Source organism: Ornithorhynchus anatinus, chromosome X1 (assembly GCF_004115215.2).
Source record: "Ornithorhynchus anatinus isolate Pmale09 chromosome X1, mOrnAna1.pri.v4, whole genome shotgun sequence".
NCBI classification, from domain to species: Eukaryota; Metazoa; Chordata; class Mammalia; order Monotremata; family Ornithorhynchidae; genus Ornithorhynchus; species Ornithorhynchus anatinus.
In genome coordinates, this window is record NC_041749.1 from 76,254,578 (window position 1) to 76,279,875 (window position 25,298).

At 43.0% G+C, this 25,298-nt stretch overlaps 1 protein-coding gene across 6 annotated transcripts in view; it reads left to right on the forward strand.

The window, feature by feature from the left end:
* Positions 1-25,298, forward strand: part of WNK2 (WNK lysine deficient protein kinase 2) — a 150,515-nt gene that overhangs the window by 16,755 nt on the left and 108,462 nt on the right. The gene's annotated exons all lie outside the window — the stretch shown is intronic.

The window sequence follows — 25,298 nt, forward strand, 5'->3', positions numbered from 1 at the left end:
CAGTAGAGGGTCTCTGAGACTTGAAATAAGGACAGGTAACTGGGACTTCTAGTATTGGGCAGCAACAAAGCTCATCTAACAATATAATGAGAGGTAATCAGTCCTTAATTGGGGCTACTGACTGGCATGGAAACAAAGTAATATTCCACTTTAATTAGCATTATTCATGTGTTTTATCTGCTTGACTGCTATATTTAGGCTTCTCTACTGAGAAGTCCTTTGTAGTTACTCTAAATGATTTAGGAGAACCAATTGAAAAGACTCTACAGGTTTTTAAACCAGTTTCAGTTTACTGTATTTTCACAAGTTTTTTTTTTCCTTAAAGCTGGTATAGCAATGAATTTTACCCAAATAAGAAATAAACACTTCTATTTAACTTCCACTATAGGGAGAGAGAAGGTAATTGTCACCTTTCTCTTGGAACAATCTTGACTTGGAACAGGGGTAAGCCCTCAGATCTGGCATACCGATTGAGATCTATAAGCATTTCTCCTGCATCTGACAACCTGCAAAATATCATGTCCTCTGTAGTTTGCAGCCACGCTGTGATTCTCTGAACAAATGGTGAGGGTTGCCCTTCTGTAGTTAGTGGAGGAGGACTCTGGCAAGGCTTTTTTTTTTTACCAGCAATAGAAAATAGTGAGAAGCCACTAGATTTTCAGGAGTCAGCCTATAATTAGGAGGCAATGGCTCTTCCCTGAGCTTTGGGACATTGAAGAAATGCCTCAGAGTTGTAGAGATAGTCCCATAATCACCATTTCCAAGAAGAAAGGAAGGAGAGCTGCCTCCTGAAACTTGTGCTTATGATGTATACAGCACTAGTCACACTCTCTGGTCCTTGCCAGTCATTTTCCCACTGGGGCATGGAGTGCAACGAGTGAGTAGGCAGGCAGGGGTGTAGCACATGGAGAAGTTCACAGTGTATTTGGACAGGAGTGTAAATATTTTTATGAAGGTGTCCCCCATTGAGAGTGAAAGCTCCTTGTTGGAAGGGAGCGGGTCATTTCATTATCCTGTACCTCCCAAGCACTTAGTACAGTGCACTGCACCAAGTGGGGGCTCCATACCTGATGATGATGGTATTTAAGGGTTTACTATGTGCCAAGCACTGTTCTAAGTGCTGGGGTAGATACAAGGTAATCAAATTGTCCCACATGGGACTCACAGTCTTAATCCTCATTTTACAGATGAGGTATCTGAGGCAAAGAGAAGTTTAGTGGCTTGCCCAAGGTCACACAGCAGACAAGTGGCAGAGTCAGGATTAGAACCCACACCCTCTGACTCCCAAGCCCGTGCTCCTTCCACTAAGCCACGCTGCTACTGCTTCTAGTGCACAGGTTTGTTTGCAGGACCCATTTGCAACCAAAGTGATCACAGCATAATGCTAATGCTGTGCCTTGTTACCATGATCCCGAAGGCAATGGCCTTGATAGTCGCTGTGGTCTTCATCATCCATGTTTGCCAGGTATCTGTCAGGATCTCAGAAGGATCTGTCCACTTCATGAAGCTTCCTAGATAGTTGTTTGGTCAGCAGCTTTTACCACCAATGATATAGCCCCAACAGGAAGAACCAAGACTAGAGCCCAGGTCTCCCGATTCTCAGGGCAATGTTCTTTCCAGTGGACCGTTGAGGTTGATGGCCCCTTGGACTTAGCCTTGTGGGGTGATGCCATTAACTTCACCCCCACAGGTTTTGGAGCAGGAAGGGTGGCTGTAGCTAACTCGCCCTGTCCCTTGGAGCCACAAAGGATCAGGAGGTAGAGACAAGATAGTCCCTCTACTCCTTGCACTTTGCTGTCAGGATATAGTCTCGCCACTCACCTAGTCTCTGCAGATTTTCCCACTCACCCGCTGAAGCATTTTTTACTATATACTTTTTTCCTTTTTAGCTTAGCTTGGCAACCACCACCACCACTACAGCCCCTTTCCCTAGCTTGTCCGAATGTCGTACGAAACTCGCTTCTCAAGGGTAAATTTACCAGTCAATTGTGGAACCTACAGTGAGTACACTGGCACTGAAGCAATAGTCACTGCATCACCTCTTTGTTGGGAAGTACGAGTGAGAAGGAGGAATGAAAACAGGAGAACCAAACACCCACTCTACAGTGAGTTGAACTGGGGTAATCAAAAACATGATGTTCAGAGGAAATGATTAAAGGACACAGTGAAGCAAAATTTCCAATAATATCGAATAACAGCAGAAGGCAGTTGTTAGATGTTGACCTTTTGAGAAGGGGGCTGTTAGTATAACACATAACCCAGCATTATCAAAAATATTTGTTGAATCTTCAATCAATGGTATTAAGCGTTTATTGTCTGCAGAGCACTGTACTAAGTGATTGGGAGTGTACATTGTAACAGAGTTGGTAGGTACATTCCCTGCCCACGGATAGTTTATGGTCTAGAGGGGGGGTCCTTCATTTTACATAATGCAGAAATAGGTGTTTGGAGATCGATACAAAGATAGGAGAAGGATGGGGTGGTAGCAGTGGCCATACCTTCAGCAACAACTGTTTCTGTGATTTAAGTCCAAATGAAGAGAAAAATAATACTGGAGTGTGAGGGGGTTCCACTAGATTATAAACTCATGGACAGGGATTGTGTCTACCACCTCTATTGTACTCTTTAGCATGCTGAGTATAGTGCTCTCTACACAGAAAGTCATCAGTAAATACCATTTAGTGATTGTTATGGGGAGACAGAGGAGGAGAGGCAGAGTTTGGGGTGTGAGGAGGTTTGGGTTGAGGGGAGGCAGGGGCAGGAAAGCTGCTGGGAAAATAGGTGTGGAATGGGAAGGTTATTGACTTACCAGCAGTGCTTGGACATAACATCGCTGAGATGATTCAATAAATAGTTCAGGATATATCTTTGGTTTTCATATATTATGGGGTGGTTGTAGCCTGGTATATGCCTGTGCTTACTAAATTAGAACAATGAGAAAGGGGGGAAAAACCCACCTAATTGGGAAAGCCTTTTTAACCTTGTGGAAATTGATACGATAGTAGTAGTCTTGTCAGACAACATCAGTTTCTAAGCTCTGCCCTTCTAATACTGTTTTGTAGAAGGATCCCATTATATTTTCCTCCTCTTTCCTCTCCCTTTCCTCCTTAAGCTGTGGGCAGCATTTATGTACTGAGCCTTTCCAAGAATCTTCAGATGAATGACCCAGACCTAATAAGCTTACTTAGCTTACATGTGATAGCTTTCATGACACACTAGAGATCTTCTGTGGGATGAAGATGACTGATATCTTTTGCCCACCACCACCCAACTCCTCACTAAACAAAAACAACAGCAAAATTCTACCCATTTAATACAGAAAATAAATGTAATGTCTATGATATTAAACACCACTGGGGACATAAAGTAAGTTGGTAGTTCAAGTGATTTCCCAAGGTGATAATTTCATTTTGGTCAGGGAGAAGGCTAGAGAAGCAGCGTGGCTCAGTGGAAAGAGCACGGGCTTTGGAGTCAGAGGTCATGGGTTCAAACCCTGGCTCTGCCGCTTGTCAGCTGTGTGACTGTGGGCAAGTCACTTCACTTCTCTGTGCCTCAGTTCCCTCATCTGTAAAATGGGGATTAAGACTGTGAGCCCCACGTGGGACAACCTGATTCCCCTGTGTCTACCCCAGCGCTTAGAACAGTGCTCTGCACATAGTAAGCACTTAACAAATGCCAACATTATTATTATTATTAGTTCTATTAGTTATAAATAGGGTGACCAGGATTTTAGGTAGTGGTATGTGAGCAAAAACTAAAGAAAATGATCCACTCTGCTTTGGATAATGACTTAGATGTTACCTCTGTTGTAAAATAAGAGGCTGATATACACTCTATCTCCAGTAGTTTGTAATTTAAAATAGAGGGAAAGAAATCATTGCATATAAGGAGTGGAGGCCCTTCAGAAGAATAAACTGAACAGTAACAGTTTACTTGAACACACAACCAAGATCTATGTGGAAAAGCCTTATTTCCATTGTTAGTCTCTGATGCAAATAATCAGATTCACCATGCTTATACTTTTTTTTCTGATTCATAAATAAGCTGAGGGAGGTAGTCAGCTGTTGAAGTGGACATGGCAAAATTGAATTAGTGTCTTCAGGGTTTGTACAGAGCCTTTTCTAGTTGCAGTCTGTTCTCCTTGGGAGGGGTGGGGGGAAAAGTACAGAAGTGTTTTGAAATTGCTTATAGAAAGGTAAAAATATCGCTGTTAAAAAAAAAGTCTGATTTTTCTTAATGAACTCTTGGACATTAAGAGGACTTGCCCTAAACCTTGGTCATAGCTAAGGTTATGCACCAGGACCAAAAGGGGAATGAGCACATAAGCCAATTGCTCTGTCCTAAGCATTCCTTCCTCTCTCTCTAGCTTTCTGTCTAGATGGGGTTTCCCAATTAGGTGGGTTTTTTCCCCCCTTTGTCATTGTTCTAATTTAGTAAGCACAGGCATATACCAGGCTACAACCACCCCATAATATATGAAAACCAAAGATATATCCTGAACTATTTATTGAATCATCTCAGCGATGTTATGTCCAAGCACTGCTGGTAAGTCAATAACCTTCCCATTCCACACCTATTTTCCCAGCAGCTTTCCTGCCCCTGCCTCCCCTCAACCCAAACCTCCTCACACCCTAAACTCTACCTCTCCTCCTCTGTCTCCCCATAACAATCACTAAATGGTATTTACTGATGACTTTCTGTGTAGAGAGCACTATACTCAGCATGCTAAAGAGTACAGTAGAGGTGGTAGACACAATCCCTGTCCATGAGTTTATAATCTAGTGGAACCCCCTCACACTCCAGTATTATTTTTCTCTTCATTTGGACTTAAATCACAGAAACAGTTGTTGCTGAAGGTATGGCCACTGCTACCCCCCCCCCCCTCGTTCTCCCCCCCTTCTTTATTCCATCCTTTCCTCCTCCCTTTCCCCTCTTTCACTGTTCCTTCCTTCCTCCTTCCCTCTCTCCCTCCCTTCCTCCCCTAACTGGCCTCTTTTGTTGCCTGTGAACTTGTATGTTCGTAGCAACAGTTGCTATTGCAGGAAAGCAGGGATGCTCTATTGGCTTAATCACTGAAGAATATATATTTGGAAGTGGATTTTTTTGTGTACAGAGACATTTTAGCTGTTAAAATACCTGACAAATTTTAAAAGACAAAAAGCCACATTAGAAATGACCTTACATAGGTTGAGCATGTAAGAAACAAATTACACCATGTTAAACTACATCCTAGCAAATCTTTAATTTTTTTTGTTACTGTTGATACTGCCTATTATCAAACTCATTTTAATTTCTGAATAGAGGCTGACAGGTGTGCTTTCACCATGGCATCAAATCTTGATATTAATAATGGAAAGTCAGGGACTTAAGCCCAGATCCTAATTTGTTTCCTAGAAATGAGATGGATGAAGGATTTCTCAGGTAAAGTGGTATTAACATGGATTTACAAATAAACAATTATGGGCTCTTTGAGTGGATTTAAGGAGAAAGTAAATGATGAAAGCTGAGATGTTTTGGTTTAACAAACCTTTCACTTGAATGACTGAAAGAGGATATTTATGAAATGTATGTATTCCTAATTGTCCTTTCCAAACTAGTCTGGTAAATAAGTATTTCCACATATGTTTCACTAGGAAATCAAAATGAATTAAGTCAGAATGCTTTACTATTCATCTGGGGGGAAATGGTTCCTCTCCCAGAATGAGTGGCTAAGTAGTGATTTTTCAAGCCTTCTAGTATGAAGGGGTTTGAATAATCTTTAAAAATAGCTAGCTGAAAAGGTCTGGCTTAGTTCTTGGAGGCCTGTCAGGAATCTGTTTCTCAATGGCTGAGGACAAGTTACTTTGAATTAGGGGTGGTAGAGTCAGTGGCATGAGGACTCCAGTTAAATTGCAGGCATAGGACTATTTCTCCTCCCTTCCTCACTTCAGTACTCCCTAAATACCTCCTACTTTTCCCTCTTAGGAACAAGAAAAGAAAATAAAGAACCCAATGAAATGTACAAACACAGTTTTAGCAGTTGTGCATCCTACATAATTTATAATTTTGTCTTGCTCTTAATGTGAGAGGAGGCTGGTGCGAGCCCCAAAGACATTTATAGAACAGAAGCTGAAGATGCACTTGAGGAAATTAAACCCCATGGTAACCTGTCCTTTTTAAAATTAAATTGGCATTGCTCTAAACAGTTCTGAAAAAAACAAACTTAACATAGTGCCTAGAGCAGTGCTGTGCACACAGGTGTGCAGTAAGTTTTTTTTTATTGCCTTTGACTGCTAGCAGAGTGAGCATATTGATTAGAACTCTGAGAAAGCTCAGGAAAGCTCATGGAATCAGAGTTTCTAGGGCCATGTCATTATGTTCCAAAGTTGAACCCATCCATTATAATAGTAATAATACTAATTGTGGCATTTAAGTGCTTACTGTGTGCCAAGCACTCTACCAAGCTCTGGGGTAGATACACGAGAATCAGGTCTCACATGGGGCTCACAGTCTTAGGAGGAAGAACAGGTCTTGAAATTCCATTTTGCAGATGAGGGAGCTGTGGCACAGAGAAGTGACTTGACCACGGTCACCCAGCAGGTAAGTGGGAAGATCCAGGATTAGAACCCAGGTGCTCTCATTCCCAGTCCTGTGCTCTTTCCACTAGGAAACACTGCTTCTCCATGATCAGACTGCCTTACTGCCTTATTTCAGGAGAGGGTCCTGAAGCTCCCAAGCAGGAACTTGCTAGAAATTTGTTTGGAGGTGGGCTTCAGTATGTGCAAAGCATCCCATGACCAAGTTTCCTTTATCCCTGGAGCATTCTTGCATGTGCCGCAGCAATTTCCAGAAGCAAAATCTCCCTCACTGTCACACACACACACACACACACACTCGCTCTGTCTTGGCCTGGGCCATCTCACTTCCACCTTGGCCCAGTGGCCAGGACTAGGCCAGGCCTGGACAGCGACCAAGTAGGACTCCAAATTTCCAGCTCAGCGGGCACAGACATAGGTGTTTCTCCTGACTCACAGTGAGGGGTTAAATAAAACACACAACCCAACTTGACCCCTGCACCCAGAGGGAGCATATGTCATCTTCTGTTCTGGAGTCTGGCAGGGGAGACAAAAGCCAGGGGATAGGGGACAGGCACAAAGCCCAGGTTGAGCCAGGGCTTGGCAAAGGGCAGGAGGAGCCGCTAGTCTTGGAGCCCCTGCTAAGTAGGTTTCAAGGCCTGTCAGGAGAGCAGTGGCATACTGGCAGGGAGACATCTGAAAAACTGGAGCTCTCATCTTGGCAACTTCCCAAGGGGTGGGAACAGGTGAGCTGCAGCGACCTGCCTTGCCGTAAAAGTTTGGGTGACCAAAGCCAATAGTTTAGCCTCAGGTTTAGATTTAGGGGTGGGAGGCACTAGAGAAATATCATAGTAACTCAGTGATGAAGGCGTTGCCCGTCAAACAACAGATGGGCTTCGGGCCTAAGACTTCAAGACTGAGAACCTGTGCAGAAAGATTGGTTATAGTGATAATGGTTATGCAGCACCAGCCACTGTCTCCAGCTGGTACTAGAACAGAGGTTTCAAGATTCTCAGAGCTGGGCTCCTTCCACTGAGTCGACAACCAGACATGAGGTGCACACCAAGGCATACACAGACACACACGTGGCTAGGAAGCTGAACATGAAAGATCCACACAAAGGCCCAGGGATGTGGACAAGCATGCATACGTGGGACTAGTAAAACAGAGGGGGAAAGGCTTGGCAGAAAGCCCATTCACCAGCCAGAATAAGAACAGTTCCCCATTGAGGCCAAGGCTGGGAGAAAGCAATGGGTCTGGAGCCTGGTCACATAGTACCTGTATGTGCGTTGATTATGGTTCACTGGTAATATTGATGGATCTTTTCAGATGTGTCTTACCAATCAATCAATTACATTTATTGAGTACTGTGAGGAGAGAACTATACTAAGCATTTGGGGGATTATAATACAACAGAGTTGTTTTTTACAGAAGCAGTGTGGCCTAGTGGATCAAGCACAGGCCTGAGAGTCAGAAGGACCTGAGTTCTAGTCCTGACTCGACCACTTGTCTGTTGTGTGACCTTGGGCAAGTCACTTCACTTCTCTGTGCCTCAGTTCCCTCATCTGTAAAATGGGGATTAAGACTGTGAGCCTCATGTGGGACATCGACTGTGTCCAACCTGATTAGCTTGTATCTACCCCAATGATTAGAACAGTGCCTGGCACATAGAGCTTAACAAATACCATTTAAAAAACAAATTGGTAGACACGTTCCCTGCCCACAGCAAGCTTGCAGTTTTTTCTAGTAGGCTCAGGCCCCTCAACTGTGAAAAGCAGCCCAACAGTGCTAGAAACCACAAACTGTAAGCACTGTAATAGGCAGCAGAACAGCGCTTTAGTCCTACTGATTAGTATGAAACGATGTCCTGTTGCAACAGTCTTGCAGTCTGCTGAAAGCCATGCTGGCCTTTTTGATCATTTTTGACTATCTGTACATTGTTGAGTAGCGTACTACCTAAACAACACTACCTAATTGTAACAACGTTGTTGCATTGCTAAGTGAAATCTTTGATTGGGTGTAGACTTCCCTAGGGAGTGGGCTAGTACCTAATTTCAGTTTTCTTCAGTTTTATTGTCTCTACATAGCACTGTGCTGAATCTACAAAGCAGTTCTTAATCATTTGCATGTCCCCCAAGAGCACAGTTTCTGCATGACTGATGCTCAAAGTTTATGGAGTCAGAATGGTTTCCCAGCGGATCAGAAGTGTATTCTGTGTCCAGGTTCCAGATCTCTCAATATGTCCTTAAGAATGGTTGCAAAGAGCAGATTGAATAGGACTGGATCTACTTCTACAGCCAAGCTTCACCAGTTCACTTGACAGGAAAAGATTACTAATAATAAGATCCTGGAACACAGCTCACCAGCATGCTGCTTCGCATAGTGGAATAGAGCCTGGCCCTGGAAGTCAAAAGGTGATGGGTTCTGATCCCAGCTCCCCCACTTGTCTGCTGTGTGGCCTTGGGCAAGTCACTTACTTCCTCACTAATGGCTTCAAAGCTCTCCATCACCTTGCCCCTTCTTACCTCACCTCCCTTCTGTCCTACATCTCAGCCCGCACACTCTGCTCCTCTGGTGCTAACCTTCTCACAGTGCCTCAGTTTTGCTTGTCCCACTGTTGACCCCTGGCCCACATCCTACCTCTGGCCTGGAGCACCCTCCCTCCTCAAATCTGCCAATCACTCTTCCCCCCTTCAAAGCCCTACTGAAGGCTCACCTCCTTCAAGAGGCCTTCCCAGACTAAGACCCCCTTTTCCTCAGCTCCCCCTCCCTTCCGCATCACCTTGACTCACTCCCTTTTGCTCTTACCCCCACCCCACGGCACTTATGTATATATCTATATATCTATAATTCTATTTATATTGATGCCTGTTTACTTGTTTCGATGATTGTCTTACCCCTTCTTGACTGTAAGTCCATTGTGGGCAGGGATTGTCTCTATTGCTGAATTGTTCTTTCCAAGCGCTTTAGTACAGTGCTCTGCACACAGTAAGCACCCAATAAATACGATTGATTGATTGATTAAATGAATTTCCTTATGCCTCAGTTACCTCATCTGCAAAATGGAGATTAAGACTGTGAGCCCCTTGTGGGAAATGGACTGTGTCCAACCTGATTTGCTTGTATCCACCTTGTTTTAGGCAGGGAACCTCTCTACCAACACTGTTATATTGTGCTCCAGGTGAGAAGTGTACTAATGTGTGAGAAGCAGTGTGGTTTAGTGGAAAGAGCCTGGGTTTGGGAGTCAGAGATCATGGGTTCTAATCCCGGCTCCGCCACTTGTCAGCTGTGTGACTTTGGGCAAGTCATGTGATTTCTTTGTGCCTCAGTTACCTCAACTGTAAGATGGGGATTAAGACTATGAGCCCGCAGCATGGCTCAGTGGAAAGAGCACGGGCTTTGGAGTCAGGGCTCATGAGTTCGAATCCCAGCTCTGCCACTTGTCAGCTGTGTGACTGTGGGCAAGTCACTTAACTTCTCTGGGCCTCAGTTCCCTCATCTGTAAAATGGGGATGAAGACTGTGAGCCCCACGTGGGACAACCTGATTCCCCTGTGTCTACCCCAGCGCTTAGAACAGTGCTCGGCACATAGTAAGCGCTTAACAAATACCAACATTATTAATCTGATTACCTTGTATCTACCTCAGCGCTTAGAACAGTGCTTGGCACATATTAAGTGCTTAACAAATACTATCATTATTATTATTATTATTATTACTCTCCCAAGACTTAATACAGTGCTTTGCACACAGTAAGAGCTCAATAAATATCATTGATTGATTTGATAAAAAGGCATTCAGCAGATTGCTGTTGGGAGACCACTACAGCAGGCTGATCATTTGCCTCCATATCACTCCTATCTCTGGGTGGAAGGATGCAAGGGGATACCGAGAAGCAGCGTGACCTAGTGAGAAGCAGCATGGCCTAGCGGGTAGAGCCCGGGCCTGGGAGTCAAAAGGAACTATGCCTTAATCCCGGCTCTGCCGCTTGTCTGCTGTGACCTTGGGCAAGTCACTTTATTTCTCTAGGCTTCAGTTACCTCATTTGTAAACCGGGGTTTAAGACTGTGAGCCTACATGGGTAGGACATGGACTGTGACCCACCTGATTCACTTGATTCTACCCTTGCATTTACTAAAGTGCCTAGCACATAGTGAACACTTAATAAGTACCATGAAAAAATTTAGCCAGTATGAAAATCAACTTCCAGTGGAATACTACCATTAATTAACAAGAGCTTGTCAGTTCGGGGGTTGAAATTTTATCCCTTTTCTCTTGAGTGCTGTTTTGTGAATCCTGGCACCAGTACTTGTTAGTCCGGTATTTGCAGATCGTGGTGATGGTGATTAGGATCAAGTACCACAAATTCTTTTTGTAAGTTAAAGTACTATAGTGTAAGCTCCATGAGGGTAGTGATCGTGTCAACCAACTCTATTGTACTGTACTCTCCCAAGCACTTAGTACAGTGCTCTGCACATAGTAAGAGCACAATACATATCGTGGATTGATTATAACATAGAGTTGATTGAGCTTCAATGCTAACTGCCTTTTGAGATGGGACTAAAATATGAAATATTGAATATTGAAAGATATATGAATATATTGAAATATATGAAAATATGAATCTTGAAAAAAGGGAAAGATAGACCAGCTCTCTATGCCTTCACTTTTATAAGTATGCAAGCTTTAATACAAGCAGCATGGCCTAGTGGAAAGGGCATGGACCTGGGAGTCAGAGGATCTGGGTTCTAATTTTAGCTCTGCCACTTGTCTGCGGTGTGAATTTGGGCAAGTCATTTAACTTCTCTGTGCCTCAATTTCCTCATCTGTAAAATGGGAATTAAACCTTACTCCATCTTATGTAGACTGTGACAGAGACTGTGTCCAACTTGATTATCTTGTATCTACTTCAGCACTTAGTGCTTGGAACATAGTAAATGCTTAGCAGGTATCATCAAAAAATAAGTACAAAGCCAAGTCTATCTAAATATATAAGCTTTTGGTGGCCTGGGCAGGATGGCAATGGTTCACCTTGTGAAGGGAGCTGGAGACAGCCCTTCAGAGCAGCTAGGTGAGTGAGTGATGTCAGCCAGGTCAGAAAGATGGCCAGAGCCTCACTCCATTAATTTCAAAATTCTACCCACCTTGTTGATTGGGAAGTAGGAATTTTCTAGGAGGAAGATGAGGTACAGAGGACACTGGGGAAAATGCAGTTTCCACAAGCAGAGTACTTCCAGAATAAGTTTCCTATCCTTTCTCCAATTGCTTTTTTTTTAATGGTATTTGTGTCAGGTACTGTACTAAACACTGGGGTGGGAACAAGTTACTCAGGTTGGACACGGTCCCTGTTCCACGTAGAACTCACAGTCTTCATCCCCATTGTACAGATGAGATAACTGAGGCACAGAGAAGTTGTGACTTGCCCAAGGTCACACAGCAGACAAGTGGAGGAGTCAGGATTAGAACAAATGTCCTTCTAACCCCAAGTCCTGGGCTCTATTCACTGGGCCACACTTACTGAGGCTCTGCCATCATCCTGATGTGTATATGATATATGTGTGTATGTGTATTTGATGTGTATACATCTATAATTCTATTTATATTGATGCCTTTTTACTTGTTTTGATGTAGACTGATCTAGACTGTAAGCCTGGTGTGGGCAGGGATTGTCTCTTTTTATTGCTGAATTGTACTTTCCAAGTGCTTAGTACGGTGCTCTGCACACAGTAAGCACTCAGTAACTACGGTTGAATGAATGAATGAATCCTGTGAGGAGGAATCAGTCAATCGCTGGTATTTATTAAGTGCTTAGTCAGTGCAGAGCACTATACTAAGTGCTTGGGAGAGTACATTAGAGTAGGCAGAAACGATCCCTTCCCTCAAAGTAATTTGAACCAACTCTTCAAATCAGCCAAAATCAAGGTTCTGAGAGAAATTGGGTGAGACTTAAAAGAAATTGGTAAATATTTGAACATTCAAAATATAATTCGCATCATTGGGATGACCAGTGTTTTCAGGCTATTGTGAACAGGTACATTTTCACTGTAATACTGGTAAGTGTGGAAAAGATATTTTCAGGTACATCTGTTTGAAGCAGATTTTTATTTAAACCAAATCCTTTCCTTTTTAATTAAATTGAGGTGTCAACCCCAGATGGATAGGCTTGGTTGTGGAGAAATATGGCTAATGTTAGGAACAAGGTATTGGAATGAAAGAGCAACTAAATTTGGATGTAAAAGATGATGAATCACCATTCAAATATCTAAAATTAGTTATTTAGATTTCTGGAATGGAAGACTCATGATTTATCTGGCACTGCCACTTAAAAATTAAGCACTTTCCAAGTTTGGGATTTTTTATCATAAATGGCTTTAGGAGGTAAAGGGAGTGCTTGTTATACTGTTGCCTGAACTGGTTTCAAATTGTTGTATTTAATTAAATGCGATGTCTGGTAACCTTTGGTTAATTTCCAGGGATATTTTTGTGAGGCTAATCATGGAATTCACTTTGTCTTGCTATAAAACAGCTCTTTTCCATTCAACAACTCAACCATTCCTCTCTCATTGATTCTCATGCCCCAAACTCCCTTCAGCTTTTCCAAACCTTCATCTCCCTTCTTTCAACTCTCCTGAAGTCCCCAGTCCATCCACCTTCTCCCACCCTATCGTCTGACAACCTCACCAACTACTTTGGGGAGTTCATGCCTGATGGTTTCAAGTTTACCAGCACTCTCCCCATCACCCCTCACTACTTCACTGCTATCTTTCTCTGGTTTCTTAGCAGTTTTTCCAAAAGATCTCCCATCCACTCTCCAAATCCACCTCCTCTACCTGTGCCTCTGACCCTAACCCCTTTCACCTTCTCAAATCACTAGCTCCTACTCCCCTCCTCACCCTCGCCCTCACTTTCACTCTGTTGGCTTCTTCCCTTCTGCCTTCAAATGTGCTCATTATTTAAAAAGCCATCTCTTGAACCCATAGCCCCCTTCAGCTATTGCCCCATCCCCTGTTCCCATTTTTATCCAAACTTCTGGAAAGGATCATACTGCTACAGCCACCTTCCTTACCACTCCACCAATTCTCTACTCAACCCCCTCCAGTCAGGCTTTTGATCCCTTCATTCCACTCTAAGGTGACCTATGGTTTCCTTGTAGCCAAGCTGGAAGGGGGAATGGTGCCCTAATCCTTCTCGACCTCTCACCTGCTTCTGATACCGTGGACCACTTCCTCCTCTTCAGAACCCCAAAAGTCCTCGATCTTACTGATGTAATTCTAACCTCGTTCTCCTCTTAACTCTCTGACTGCTCCTTCTCAATTTCGCTCACTGGCTCTTCAGCTGGTGATGCTTTTGTGAAGCAGCATGTCCTAGTGGAAAGAGCATGGGCCTGGGAGTCGGAGGACCTGGGTTCTAATCTCAGTTCCACCACTTGTCTACTGTGTGACTTTGGGTAAATCACTTAACTTCTCTTTGCCTCAGTTTCCTCATCTGCGGAATGGGGATTCAATACCTGTTCTCCCTCCTACTTAGACTGTGAACTACATATGGTGGGACCTGATGATCATGTGTCTGCCCCAGTGCTTAGCATGGTGCATGGCACATAGTAAGCCATTAACAAAACCCACAAATAATAATAATAATTGTAATTATTACTATTATTTTACTGTGAACGTTCCAGAAGGTTCTCTCTGGATCCCCTACTCTTTTTGCTCTACAGTGCTTCTCTCAGGAAGCTCATTCACTCACATCACTTCAGCCACCATCTCTATGCAGATGACTCCCAAGTCTACCTCTGTAGTTACCTCTCATGCAATTTACAGTCTTGCATCTCTTGCCTCCAGGACATCTCCACCTGAATATCCTGTTAGCACCTCCAACTCAATATGTCTAAAACAGAACTATTCATCTTATCCCTCTAAACACACTCCTACTGAATTTCCCATCTTTGCCAATAACACTACCATCTTCCCAGTACCATATTCCCTGTCACATCCTCAGTGTTATTCTGGACTCCTCGCTGTCTTTAATTCTCACATTCAATCTGCTGCCAAATCCTGCTGGTTCTTCCTGCATTCCATCTCCGGGCTCTGGTCCTTCCTCTCCACCCAAGCAGCTGCCTCCCCCCTGGTCCAAGGTCTGGTCATAGCGTGGCCAGACTATTGCATCAACCTCCTTTCTGTTCTCCCTGCCTCTCTCCTCACACCTCCCCACCCCCACTTCACAACTCCAGGCTGTAATTCACAGTGCTACAAGTATCATCTTCTTGGAGAGTAGTTTGGCACACACGTCTCCCCTCCTCAAAACCCTTCACTGGCTTTCCATATCCCTCCACATCAAGCCAAAACTCCTCAAACTCATCTTCAAGACTATTAACTTCCCTTATTTTACATATTGGCACTCTCTTTTTTTCCCCTCTCCTCACATGCTAACCTTTTAGTTGTACCACACCTCTCCCACCTTCATCCCTGCACCCATGCTATTCCCCTGGCCTAGATCTCCCTCCAAAATCTGACAGATCACAGCACTTCCCACATTCAGTGCCATCCTAAAATCTTACCTCCAACAAGCCTGCCTTGTTCAGTCCTCAGCACCCCAAGTCATATAAATCCACCAGTCTTCTACAGCAGTTGTGCACTTATTTACCCTTTTGGGATATTTTGCATATATGTCATTCAGTTTTACAATCAATTACCTTTGGTCATTCTATTTGTAAATATTTTTATGCTGTCTCCTCCACTAGAATGTAAGCCGCTTGTGGGCAGGGAATGTGTTGTTTCTCTGCTTTACACTTCCCAAGTACTTAGAAGGGGGCATTGCACCTCCTGGGTGCTCAATAAATCCTATTACTACTACTGCTAGTAGAGAAGCAGCGTGGCTCAGTGGAAAGAACCCGGACTTGGGAGTCAGAGGTCATGGGTTCTAATCCCGACTCTGCCACTTGTCAGCTGGGTGACTTTGGGCAAGCCACTTAACTTCTCTGGGCCTCAGTTACCTCATGTGTAAAATGGGGATGAAGACTGTTAGCTCCACCTGGGACAACCTGATCACCTTGTATCCCCCCTAGAATAGTGCTTTGAACATAGTAAGTGCTTAGCAAATACCAACATTATTACTGCTACTATCACTACTGTTTCTACTATTACTAATTGATGTACGTTTCCTAACTCATTCCAGGTGGCTGAGATGTTATCTTTTTTTTCTAAAAGCGCTATAATGACTGACTCTAATCAGAAAGACTTTAAACTTTAAAAAATTCATTAGAACTTGGGGTTCCAGGTATTTAAAAGTGGCGATAGATAAGGTCATCTCATGACACTGGACTGTATCTGATTGAATCAAGACATTATCTAAATGACCATGCTTGGCTCATCAGTTATGTTTAGCTAAAAATGAAAAATCAAAAGGTGAAATGTAAACCAAGAGGTGCATGTTTTCCAGTGTATCACTTCATCAACATCAAGACTGGTGTCCTCCAAGGTTGTTACCCAATATGGATTTAATGTTTTCATTGTCAGTCAACATTTCATTTGGTTTGAACATGCTAGATATTTTTAATGAGGTTACTGTAGCGCCAAGTTTTAAATCAGTTTTCAGAAGGAAAGATGTTGAAAGATGTCAGTTCGACCTTTACCACCACAGGGCTATTTGCAAGGGCACTGAATCAGGACTGTGAAGGCATTCTTTAGAGGAAGTGGGAAAGTACCATTATTTGCACTGTTGATGTGTGAATGCTTAGGTGCTTTAAGAGCCCTTTGGTTGTTTTGTCTACCCTGCTGATATCCTGAAAACACAATCTGAATACCAACTTCCAGGTAAATGGAGGTAGTTACAGAAATGTTTGTTGTTGCTGGTGTATATATTGTATATGTGGTTTGTAAATGCAATCTCTTTTGTTCGGAGATGCTGCTGCTGATGGCGTGGTCTTTATCGACCTGTGTATGTATGGCTGATGAGCCCAATATGTCACTGAAAATCCCTTCCATATTGTATGCAGAGCAAGATTGCCTCTTGATACAGTTTCACTTGTGGGATGATCTCCCAAAAGCCTTCGCTACAAGATTGTCACCCGATTACTATGTGCAGTGTGCTAGGCTGAACTGTCTTCTGCTGTTGTTTCTCAGTAGTTCCCAGTTATGTCACGTCATTTCGGAAATTGTTTCATTATGTTATTAGAGCGTATTTCTGCCTTCCAGTGTACAATTTCCCCATTTCAGTTCGCCATAGAGCAGTTTGATTACTCTTCTACCACCTATTCTCCTCATATGTACCTTCCAGCCGAAGTGTGATGCCATAAACATTACTTTGATCCTGGTGGACTGACTGGTAAGCAGGTGTTGAAGCCTCATTTTACAAGCAAGGGAATTGAGTCACAAAAAAGTGACTTGACCAAGGTCACACACCAGATGTGTGCTCTTTCCCCTAGGGTATGCTGCTTCTCAGGTGCATATATAAACGTGGCTAGGTACATGTGAAGATTCTCTCATACCGATTCATTTACCTGCTGTATCACATACCTTTTGTTTTTGAATTTGCCTTTTGGTATCCAGATCTTCCAGAAGTCTCTGCTCCTGGAGGATAATTGTCCCACACCAACCAATGGTATTCATTAATAACAATAATAATAATAATAATAATGTTGGTATTTGTTAAGCGCTTACTATGTGCAGAGCACTGTTCAAAGCACTGGGGTAGATACAGGGTAATCAGATTGTCCCACATGAGGCTCACAGTCTTTCATCCCCATTTTACAGATGAGGGAACTGAGGCCCAGAGAAGTGAAGTGACTTGCGCACAGTCACATAGCTGACAAGTGGCGGAGCCGGGATTTGAACCCATGACCTCTGACTCCCAAGCCCGTGCTCTTTCCACTGAGCCACGCTGCTTCCCCACTGATTCCCCATTCATTGAGAGCTCACTGTGTGCAGAGCACTCTACTAAGCGCTTGGGAGAGTACAGTATAACAGAATTGGTAGACATGTTCCCTGCCCACAAGGAGCTTACAGTCTAAAGCTTGATTTGTCATCTGCAGTGGCCTCCGAACAGTATGTTGTTAGACAAATGTTTGAGAATATATTTCACTGTGTCTCTAAAACTCTTGTTCTGCCCTCCCTGCTACCAAATGTCCCATTTCATTATTTGGGTATCAATAGTCTGTTGTCATCTACTGGCAACATGAGGCATCCTTTATCCAAGAAATAGAATACCTGAATTTTTTTTCTCAGTCATTATTATATAATGATTGCAGCAAAGGAGGAGTAAGGGGAATTCCCACCTATACTCTTAGTGTTGTTATTACTATTATGGTATTTATTGAGCACATACTATGTGGTAAGTGCTGGGGTAGATACAAGATTATATCAGACACAGTCCCTGTTCCACTTGGGGCTCACAAGCTGCCTTATCCCTATTTTACAGGAGAGAAAACTGAGGGTCAGAGAGGTCATGCAACTTGCCCAAGGTCACACTGCAAGCCAATGGTAGAAATGGGACTAGAACCCAGGTCTCCTGAATCCCAGTCCTGTGCTCTATTACCCAATGAAATTGAATCCTCCAAAGAGCTAGATGTGAAAAGTCTTGCTTTTCTGGCAGAAACCCCATGAGAATTTTGAAATCCTGATGAAGGTACTGTCGTAGTGAAAATTATTAACCCAGTGTTTCAGAACATTTTATAACTTTAACTTTATCAACATCTTAGAGGCATTTATCCTGGTAGTTTTGGTTCTGGGCATCCAAGCTGAACCCTAGTGGTGCCTAATGGCAGTCTTAATGGTAGAGAAAAAGAAGATGAGATGGTTGGGTGGTGATGAAAGGATAGCAAATGTAGCCAAGGGACACTTCTCCATCTCCCAAACACTTCTCCATCTCTCACCCAAAATCCTACCTAGAAAGAAATAGCTGAAAGAAGATGGAAAGGGAGGCCTCTGGCCTTAGGCCCAAGGAAGAGTGAGCAAAAACGGCAGACTCGGCTCTTAGTAAAGCTGATTTATTGAGTCAGGATGGAAGATCCAGTTTCTGGCCTTTTGGACTTCTATTTTGAGGCTCTCCAGTCTTGACAGAGACTCAAGGTGAGCGGAGCCTGGAACCCAGCCCAAAACACTGTGCAAAAGTGAACGAATTCGTCACACAGAATCTCGTAGGGTGAATATTCTCCTCCCAAATTAATACCTCTGACTGTGAGAGCTGAGCTATACTGGACCAGGTCCCATGTTTAGCTATCCCTGAGAAGGGAGCTGGGGAGGTTCTGGGCCCCTCTTCATTCCATTCTGCAAGACTTCAATGCACTTGGAAGAATTCAGATTGATTAAAACCCTTGCCTTTCCTTCCCCTCTTCCTCCTCCCTATCCCAAGGCTCTTAGGAATTCCTGGGGATCTGAGAATTGTTTCAGCTCTGCAGGCATCCTTGGCCCCTCCTGTCCTGACTCAAACCTGTTATTTGCAGTCAGTGACCCCCAAGGCCACCCTGAAACCCTGGCAGTCAGTCCTAGGCTAGTGCACTCTCAGAAAATTCACAATGGGATTCATTTTCTTTGAGAAGTCAATAACATTTCAGGCACATGCACCATTTAGATTAGGATTTTAATAGGCTGAGAGGTCCATGGGTGAGCAGAAGAATGCCTTTAAGGTGTCTCTGTCCACTCAGTGTCATAGATTATTTGTAAATAGATTGTATCTTAATGTCCTGCTTTAGCATCAAATATGACATAGGGGAACTGTGAATCTGAGTACCCAATTAACCTAGGTGCTCAGATAAAATTACCTGCATTGACAAAAATCAAAATTTGTTACTGTGTGGATTTGACAAAACCATTTTGAGTTCTTTGCGTACTCAGTTAACCCCAATTTTAGATGTCAGTGGATTAAACCAGCATCCCATGGTATCCTTTGAGAATGGAGAGGGAGGAAGAGACTCTGGTTTTTGCCCTGATCCATGTTGATGTTTGGGCTGTGCAGAATAATTTTCAGAAACAGAAGTACCTCTTGGCAAGTTGACTTTTTTTGAGTACCCCAGTCAAGGTGTTAAGTTGAAGAACAGTTGGGGTTAAGGGGATAAAGATTAAGACAAGAAGAGGTGTATGATAAGTAGGCTCGTGAACAGCACCATCATCAATATGTGCAGAGCGCTGTATGAAGTGCTTAGCACTATTCATTCATTCAATTGTATTTATTGAGCACATACTGAGTGCAGAGCACTGTACTTAGTGCTTGGGGGAGTACAATGTAACAGTAAACTAACACATTCCAGGCCCAAAACGAGCCACTACTAATGTGATTTACATTTTTTGGCTGTTTGTAACCATGGCTCCCTCCGTGTGAACATGGATGTCACAGAGCACAACCATTGCAGCAGTCCACTAGGCATCCAGTTAGCACTGTCAGAAACAAACTACTGGGATGGATGAACCATTGGTCTGACCCAGTGATGGCACTGCTCATGGTCTTATGTGCTTATCAATTTTGAAAAGGGAATGTTCAACTTAGGATAGATTCCCTGTCGGTAACAGCTCTCTGAACTCCTAGGGAAATAATCATCTTGGAAAAGAATGTGATCTTTCATTGTCAGAACAAAGAGTCAAGAGTAATGTGTATTTAGATGCCTTTTTGGCTGGATAACTGTTACGTGAGTTTGAAGAGAGTGTCTATAAAATGATCCCTCTTTAGAATTTAAAAAAATGTACTTAAAGTTAGTCTTCCTTTAGAAGCATAAGGGGATGTGGAGATAGGAAATTCTTGTTTAGGTAAATTCTTCATCAACATGGTGAATTTTTCATAAATATCAACTTATAGAAATGTCTCAGTGAGCCGAGTGATGAGCTCTCCACACTTAAGTACTGGCTAGGCAACTGCTTATGTAACATTTGGTGCTTAACTTTGAAATAGTAACCTTGTTGGATGCCAACCCAAGTCATGTGATCAACTTGCTGATTTACTGAAGCATTTGGAGGAAATTTTGAGTCATACTCTACCGATGTGGTTAGAGTTAGAGCATGATGCAGTCAACCTCACTGGAGTTGTTAATGGTTTAACTACCATAGCCACACTGACCTGAGACCTGCTTCTACAGGTGGATAGGCTTGTGTTGTGCCAGACTGAGTCCCTTGACTTCCTTTCCATGAAATTCTAGATCTGGAAACTTCCCAAATGTGGCCAACAAAAGGGAGGAGTAGGGTGACTATTTTCTTGGAAAAGTGTTTAGACAGCCCCTCTGTGTTGGGCTCTCTGAGTCCAAACCAACCCTGTTTGATTTGGATAAATGGCTGTAATTGAGTAAGAAGTCAAATATGTAATCTTTAAAAAGCTTTTTTCTGTAGAGTGCCTTCCTTGGAACTACAGATCCACCATCAGAATGTGTCTCTCAACTCTGTTACAGTTTACTCTCCTGAGTGCTTAGTACAATGCACTGCACATGGTCAGCATATCCGTACCTTATTAAGGTCTGTCTCCCCCTCTAGACTGTAAGGTATCTTGGGCCAGGAAAATCACTACCAACTCTGTTGTATTTTACTCTCCCAAGTTGTATTTTACTCTCCCTCTACAGTGGTCTGCAGGCAGTAAATGTTCAACAAATACCATTGATTGAATGATAGAATGAACTGATGGTCCACGACATTCAGAGCATTGTGGAGGCACTAAGGAGTGTTAGCTGATAGTGCTTGGACGAGGTCTTGCTAACCAGAGCTTATAGGAACAGAAGGAAGCTTTACTGGCAATTGTCATCTTCATTTTTTCTTTCGGCCTAGATCAGCTGCTAAATTGACTCTAAGTATTACACAGTAGCATCCTTTGCAGAAGTTTTTATTTTTGGCTTAACTAGTTGGCCTAGTTCTGACCTCAACTTCACCTGAATGCAAAGTCTGAGGTTTGTTTTTTTTCCTAAAAGCATCTTTATAAAGGTAATCAATTCATGACTTGGTCTGTGACTACATCAATGACTTTAAAGTAGTATTGGGCTAAAATAAGAGAATCCAAATCCATGGGTTGAAAGGGACCCTGAGAGGACGTCTAGGCCATCTCCCTGCCTTCAGGTCAGACCACACTTAAGTTGCCTCACCCAGATGGGCATGTTTTCAGTTGGATTCATGAAATAGGTTCCCCAACTTCTCTTTGATAACCCATCCCCACAGTTTAAGCCCTCAGAACAAAAGAGTGTATTGTTTCTGTTTGCAAATAGCCACCAGCCAGAGTGAGTAATAATTATGCTGGACAAGTAATGAAAATGGTTTCTTTCATTCATTTCAATATGTACCTTCTGAGCTGCTTTCACAAACATGATGCTGGCCATCATCAGAAAGAGGAAATAAAGCCAGTGTGTTCATTTGACTTTACAGAATTATTTGATGCTAACAGGCCAGGGCCTGAGTGCTATCGCCACGCAACACTGGTGATTGAGAAATCCACCAGGTTCCTCAGACTAAAGGATGATGGAATGGTTGGTAAAGTTATATCTGAAGGTTCCCTGTGTGGGCCTTTTCCCCATCTTGGCCAGAGTGAACCAGGCCTGTGTGATTGGATCCTGTTCAGTCTATTCTATGCTGCCATGCTTGAAGATGAAACCAAGGATCCATAAGCTGGAGTCAAAATATGCTACCGATCCAGTGGGAAACACTTCCAGCCCAACAGGCTACAAGCATCATTAAAAATCTTTGAAACAGTGGTTCAGGAAATGCTCTATGCAGATAACTGTGTTTTAGAGGTGCACATTCCCAAGACATGCAAATAATTATGAATTGCTTTGGAGATGAGAACCATCATGGCTTAGTGAAAAGAGCAAGGTCTGAGGAGTCAGGAAAACCTGGCTTCCAATCCTAGCTCCATCATATACCTGCTGTATGACCTTGGGCAAGTCACCTAACTTCTCTGTGCCTCAGTTGCCTCATCTGCAAAATAGGAATTCAAACCTGGGCTCGCAACCAACTTAAACTGTGAGCCCCACATGGGACCTGATTACCTTATATCTACCCCAGCTCTTAGTACAGTGCTTGGCACACAGTAAATGCTTAACAAAACCACAAATACCAGTAGATGCAGCACTGTGCTATGAACTAAGTCCAAAAAAAAGAAAAAGGTAGCTATGTACCAGCACGCACCCAAGCAATCCTACACACCACTAGGGTGTAGGGTTTGTATCAAAAAAACACAGAATTTAAAATTGTCAGCTAGTTCAGCCATGTAGTCATTGCACTGTTCAATAATGCACGGACATAAAAAGAGATAATGAACAGAATTTACAAGGCCAGCATAATCAATTAATCAGTCTGTGGTATTTAATGAGCAGGTACTGTGTACAGATAATTCTTCTAAGAGTTTAGGAAAGTACAACAGAGTTGGTAGACGCGATCCCTGCCCACATGGAGCTTACAATCAATCAGCCATACTTATTGAGAGCTTACTGTGTGCAGAGCACTATACTAAATGCTTGAGAGAGTACAGTATAACAGAGTTGGGAGACATGTTCACTACCCACAGAGATAGTGTCCAGAGTGGGAGACAGACATTAATATAAGTAAATTAATTATGGATATGTGCATAAATGTATGTACACAAATTATGGATATGTACATAAATTACGGTCTATTGGGAGAGACAGACATTAAAGAAAATTAGGGATAGGGGAAATAGAGTATAAGAATATTTACTTAAGTATTGTGGGGCTGGAGTGAGTATCAAATGCTTAAGGGTTCATTTTTGATGCCGGGGAAAGGCAGATAGGAAAAATGTAGTGCTTCATCAAAGGTCTTAACCTTCAGAAGACAGCAGTGAGGCCTAGTGGAAAGAGCACGGACCTGGGAGTCAGAGGACCTACGTTCCAATCCCAGCTCTGCCACTTGTCTGCTGTGTGACTTTGGGCAAGACACTTCACTTCTCTGTGCCTGTTACCTCATCTGTAAAATGGGGCTTAAGACTGTGAGCTACATGTGGGACATGGACTGTGTACCACCTAATTATCTTGTATCTACCTCAGAGCTCAGTACAGTGCATGGCACGTAGTAAGCCCTTAACAGATACCATTAAAAAAAGCCGCAAAATTTTGTGACGACAACAGGACTTGAGACTCTATACAAAGTTGAAGGTCTACAAGGCTGCTGTGTGCCCAACTTCCTATGTTGCTGTGAGACCCGTATTATAGAAGACACAGTCAGCTCGTAGAGCAGTTTCACCAGCACCATCTACAAATGATATGCAGCCTCCAGTGACAAGACAAGGTCACCCTCCATGAGTCCTGGAATGCAGACTGCTTACTAGCAGTGAAGCGATACTCAGAGCATCGCAGCTCCGCTGGGCAGGATGTATGAAACGAATGAATGACAGTAGGTTGCCTAAGGATATATTGCTTGGTGAACTGGAAGTGGACTGATCAGCCTCTCATAGCCCAAAGAAAGGCCTTGCAAAGACTGGGATACCAAGAGGCAGGCTCGCCACCAGAGTAGGGGCCCTGCGTGGAATGCAGCCACAGTCTATCCTTAAGGGCAATCAAAATGCAGCAGCGTGTATTAGTCATGCATTGGCCTTTTCAGCCATCTGGATAGGATCTTACCATCAGCAGGGTCATTGTCAAAAATGGACAGATTTAGTATGTGTATATATAGGCATTCAGTAAACCCTATTAATAGCCTTACTACCAGCTCTTTGAAACCAGTGAAGTTCTTTACCCCAGGAAATTATGCAGTCTGAAAAGAGCAGCAGGGACAAGAAGGGTTTGGACAAATTCATGGGAAGGTGGTCCTTAATGGGTTACTTGAGAAAGTTATGAATGTAAAGGGGACAGTTCAGGTTGTTGTATGGAATTGGTGTGGGTGTAAAGGAGGGCAACTATCTTACTGTTACTCCCAACATCCTTTTGCTATTGGTGGACATGAGATATTCGTTGTATGGACCTAAACTGACCCAGTAATGGAATTTTGTATGTTATATGTTTTAAATTTGGGGTGTCTATTTACAAAGTTGGTTTATTAAGTCCAAATAGAGCAGAACAGAACAAGCACATGACTTGTCAACTGGATGCCATGATAAGTCACATATGTTGTACATGAACATTAGAGTCCCCATGGATTCTCATCTGCGTAGGATGATTTAGACATGGTCCTGGATGAAATTAAGGGGTAGATTAGATTCCTCGGGCTGGAAGCCTCAAAGTGCTTATAAATATTTTTGTACATATTCCTTTGTCTAGTTTGCTTTGGGCCATTTATTTTCCTGGGGTTTTTTTCCACTGGGTCACCCAGAATATCATGCAGGTCTGTCCTGGACCTCATTTTAAAAGTGTCCATCTTTACCCCTTGCCCCACTCTTTCCCCCTCCTCCCCACCAAAAAAAAAGCATGCAAACCCTTTTTCACTTCTTCCCCAGTGGAAGTGTACAGCCCCATAGTATAGATGGATCCAAATGTATTTGGTAGCCATGCTGTGGAAATCCCTGAAATGTCTGAGAAGTGTAAAACTCCTGGCTCATCAAGTAGGTACAAGGGTTCTTACAGGATAAAAGAGTTCAATACGGATTGAAGAGACTTCAGGGAAAAGAGGTGGGGATTCACTTGGGGAAATTTATCCAGGTGTGCTAATGTTTTTAATGACCTTCTTTGCTTGTCCAGATAAGTGCCTTGTCTAAACTAGCCCATTCAGGTGACACTGTAGCATGCATGGTAAGATGTCACATGAGACAATTAGGAGGACTTGCATCATTATGTACATTTTCCATAGTAAATCGGCAGCGTTACTAACTCTTCATTTTAAATTAGGAGAACTTGGGGTGA